The 5112-nt window shown below is 34.1% G+C and overlaps 1 non-coding gene across 1 annotated transcript; it reads right to left on the reverse strand.

Annotated features, from left to right (window-relative positions):
• Nucleotides 1–552: 552 nt before the first annotated feature.
• Nucleotides 553–640, reverse strand: TRNAS-GGA (transfer RNA serine (anticodon GGA)). Its single transcript has one exon. It is a non-coding gene; the product is annotated as a tRNA-Ser (tRNA).
• Nucleotides 641–5112: the final 4472 nt, after the last annotated feature.

A 5112-nucleotide genomic window follows, 5' to 3' on the forward strand; every position in this document is an offset into this window, starting at 1 on the left:
ATACTTTTTCGATTGGGTATGGCTGCGACTATTCCTCAAGCCCGCCAATTTATAAACCATAGACATGTTTTAGTTAATGGTCGTATAGTGGATATACCAAGTTATCGTTGTAAACCTCAAGATATTATTACAGCAAAGGATGAACAAAAATCTAAAACTCTTATTCAAAATTATTTTGATTCAGCCCCCCATGAGAAATTGCCAAATCATTTGACTGTTCACCCTTTCCAATATAAAGGTTTAATTAATCAAATAATAGATAATAAATGGGTTGGTTTGAAAATAAATGAATTACTGGTTGTAGAATATTATTCTCGTCAAACTTAAACTTAACTAAAATAACAAGAGTTTTTTTTACAAGGATTTTCTGCTATTCATATATCATAGACATGGATATGCGAAAATTTTTATTCCTTGCCCACCCGTTATCCACTATTTTTTGTATTACCGAAAAATGAGGAATATAAAGTTGTCCATATCAACAAACAAATTTGAAATATGAAATAATGGTATGCATTGGGATGAGTAATATTGATGAATTTGGTAAAGATTCGGAAAGAGAGGGATTCGAACCCCCGGTAAACAAAAAGCCTACATAGCAGTTCCAATGCTACGCCTTGAACCACTCGGCCATCTCTCCTATATAATGATGCCCAGAAACCGGTTGAATGTTGAATAGTGAATCAATCCTATTTTTCATAAATGCATAAAACCTATTCAAACTATAAAAATACAAAGTAAAATTAAAAAAAAACCTCCTACAAGGTCTTAGGATAAACAAATTTGATTGATGAGTTCATTTTTACGTTATTTCGCACTGTATTATAATTATACAATTCCTTTATTTGTGGGATTGATTTCTCACACCATGATTAATTAAATTATAGAATGGATTTCTACCTATGCCTAGATCTCGGATAAATGAAAATTTTATAGATAAGACCTTTTCAATTGTAGCCAATATCTTATTACGAATAATTCCGACAACTTCAGGAGAAAAAAGGGCATTCACTTATTACAGAGATGGTGTGATTTGATTCCATTTTTTTTGACCGATTTCGGTCAAAAAAAAATGGAATGGAAAAACCCCACGCGTGTTGAAGGTGAAATTTGTAAATAAAAGGATTAATTCCTTCTGTCGTGTATCCTCGATTAATGAAGCCTTATATGCTTGAATTTTAGGTTTCTAGTATTAAGCGAAAGGTTATACCTATACTTATGGGGTTAGGTCAACCCCAAATTACTAGTACTGATAGGCAACATTGGGAAAGAAGCACTACGCTTGGGAATCAAGGACACGAAAACTTTGTATCTATCTATATCCATGGCTTATCGAGATTGGGACTAACAGGAATGGTTGGGACAATAAATATCCATCTCGTTCATATTTTGGATACCCATAGAACCATCGAAGATTATTGAGGTGACTAATTCCAGGAAATTAAGCAGCGTAGAGGACAAAGAAATTGTTGAAGTTCTTATTTTTTTTTATCAAGTACCTACATACTTAATGTTAAGAAATAATTTTTGACAGGAAGGTTGGCTAGAGATTTATTGTAAAAACACTAGCTCTGTTCAGTTGAGAATGAGAATACTGGAATATTTTTTGATTTGATGGATTTTTCTCATTACACACATAAGGGGGGAGCCGTATGAGATGAAAATCTCACGTACAGTTCTGGAGCGGAGATTCTTTGAACCGAATGACGACCGTAACGGATGTCAGCTCAATCTGAAGGAAATTATGCAGAAGCTTTACAGAATTATTATGAGGCTATGCGACTGGAAATTGATCCCTATGATCGAAGTTATATACTTTATAACATAGGCCTTATTCACACAAGTAACGGAGAACATACTAAAGCTTTGGAATATTATTTTCGGGCGCTCGAACGAAACCCATTTTTACCCCAAGCTTTTAATAATATGGCCGTGATCTGTCATTACGTGCGACTATCTCCACTATAGAAAGAAAAAAGAAAAGAACAAGCAAATCCACAAATTTTAATATAAGAAATATAGAAATATAAATAATTATAAATAAGAAAGGCTTTCTACATATATATATCGTTCAAAACAACGATTTTTATCAGCTGTAGCAAAGAAACTTCATAGAAGTAAAAATATGAAGAAATCGATATGTCTAGATACCCTCTTTTTCTATGGATAAAAGATCTAATTGATAAAGGAAGCATCGTAAGGATCAATTAACACGGTTTTCAATCGATATAATAAAAACTGCTTCCTTATCTCATGATAAATAAAGAAGTCAGGAATCCACTTATGTAATAAAAAGGATCCCCTGGTATTTTGAGCAGCGGTGTAGTATCAAATCCCAAAGATAGAAAGTATTTTCTCTTTACTTATAAGAACTTATAAGATAAGAAAGAAAAAACTTTTACCAAGATTCTATAGAAATGAATCTATCATATATTTTTGTATATGATATATAAAATCGAGATAGTTACCTTTCAGAAAATTAGAATTAGGGCGTTAATGCCAATGCTTGATTCCCTTTTCTGAAGGTAGGAGAAAAGATAAAACTAAAAAAAAAGATGAAATTCTTTGAAATTCTTTATTTATTAGTAAAAATGAAAGTTTGAAACTCATATTAATAATTTCTTTTTTTCTTTTAGTTAACTTCAAGATAATAGAACAAAAAAAGAATTGACTACTGAGCCGTATGAGTCAGGAAATTCTCAAGTACGGTTCTAAGGAAAGGAATTGACTCACCTATTTCGACCGAGGAGAACAGGCCATTCGGCAGGGAGACTCAGAAGTTGCGGAGTCTTGGTTTAATCAAGCCGCTGAATATTGGAAACAAGCTATAGCTCTCACCCCCGGTAATTATATTGCAGCACAGAATTGGTTGAAGATCACAGGGCGTTTTGAATAAGAACACTCTGTTTCTTTTTTTTCTTATATATTTATCTATCTATATAAAGATATAGATAGATAAATATATATTGTTATAAATTCTTGTTTCTTGTCCCTATCAAATTCAAAAATCATTTCTATAGGAACGACCAATCACATAATTTAAATATATCCCTTCTAATTTTGTTCGATTTTGTCTAGTATTTCATAGAAATAAACGAGATGTGGATACAGTAGATAATTTTCTCCTTTTTTCTGTTATTTAAACTAATATTCAATCAAATTAAGAAAAGAGACCTTCAAAAAAAGAAATAAAATATAGGTATATTGCCTAATAATGAATGCTAATGCCTGCTCAATTTGAAATAGAGTACATACTTATACTTTATCTAAAAAAAAAAATAAAATCTAAGGAATAGAATTAGAATAAAATCTGAATACATTTGATTAGGCTGCACGAAAAATTATTGAACTTCCATTCAGAGTTCCCAAAAAGGTCTTAGAAGATTAAAATAGGTCCGTTGAGCGCCTCACTCTTATGTCATAATAGATTCGAACACTTGCCCCGAATTGACTTCGAGATCATAATTGTTCTAGTGAAAAACTAAAGAAATGAAATTTACTAAGATATCCAATACATGAGAGATAGGAGAGAACAAAACTCAATAGAAACATCTCTAATAAGTTCACTAATTCTGTTTTATGTTGGCAGGTCTCTTTGTATGTGTTGTCTGGAAAGAGGAGGACTCAATGATTATTCGTTCACCGGAACCAGAAGTTAAAATTTTGGTAGATAGGGATCCTATAAAAACTTCTTTTGAGGAATGGGCAAAACCTGGTCATTTCTCAAGAACAATAGCTAAGGGACCAGATACTACTACTTGGATCTGGAACCTACATGCTGACGCTCATGATTTTGATAGCCATACTAATGATTTAGAGGAGATTTCCCGAAAAGTTTTTAGTGCGCATTTTGGCCAACTCTCTATCATCTTTCTTTGGCTGAGTGGCATGTATTTTCATGGTGCTCGTTTTTCCAATTATGAGGCATGGTTAAGTGATCCTACTCACATTAGGCCTAGTGCTCAGGTGGTTTGGCCAATAGTGGGTCAAGAAATATTGAATGGTGATGTAGGGGGGGGGTTCCGAGGAATACAAATAACCTCTGGTTTTTTTCAGATTTGGAGAGCATCTGGAATAACTAATGAATTACAACTCTATTGTACTGCAATTGGTGCATTGGTCTTTGCAGCCTTAATGCTTTTTGCTGGTTGGTTTCATTATCACAAAGCTGCTCCAAAATTGGCTTGGTTCCAAGATGTAGAATCTATGTTGAATCACCATTTGACAGGGCTCCTAGGGTTGGGGTCTCTTTCTTGGGCAGGACATCAAATACATGTATCTTTACCGATTAACCAATTTCTAAATGCTGCAGTAGATCCCAAAGAGATACCACTTCCTCATGAATTTATCCTAAATCGGGATCTTTTGGCTCAACTTTATCCGAGTTTTTCCGAGGGAGCAACCCCATTTTTTACCTTGAATTGGTCAAAATACGGAGAATTTCTTACTTTTCGTGGAGGATTAGATCCAGTAACTGGAGGTTTATGGCTGACCGATATTATACACCATCATTTAGCTATTGCAATTCTTTTCTTGATAGCGGGTCACATGTATAGGACCAACTGGGGTATTGGTCACAATATAAAAGACATTTTAGAGGCACATAAAGGTCCATTTACAGGCCAGGGTCATAAAGGTATATATGAGATTCTAACAACGTCATGGCATGCTCAATTATCTATTAATCTAGCTATGTTAGGCTCTTTGACCATTGTTGTAGCTCACCATATGTATTCTATGCCTCCTTATCCATACCTAGCTACTGACTATGGTACACAACTGTCATTGTTTACACATCACATGTGGATTGGTGGATTTCTCATAGTCGGTGCTGCTGCGCATGCAGCGATTTTTATGGTAAGAGATTATGATCCGACTATTCGATACAACGATCTATTAGATCGTGTCCTTAGACATCGTGATTCAATCATATCACATCTTAACTGGGTATGTATCTTTTTAGGTTTTCACAGTTTTGGTTTGTATATTCATAATGATACCATGAGCGCATTAGGGCGCCCTCAAGATATGTTTTCAGATACTGCTATACAATTACAGCCGATCTTTGCTCAATGGATACAAAATACCCACGCTTTAGCACCTGGCACAACA

The sequence above is a fragment of the Vigna unguiculata genome, unplaced genomic scaffold, assembly GCF_037176805.1.
Source record: "Vigna unguiculata cultivar grain cowpea cultivar isolate G323 ecotype 2 unplaced genomic scaffold, ASM3717680v1 ptg000063l, whole genome shotgun sequence".
NCBI classification, from domain to species: Eukaryota; Viridiplantae; Streptophyta; class Magnoliopsida; order Fabales; family Fabaceae; genus Vigna; species Vigna unguiculata.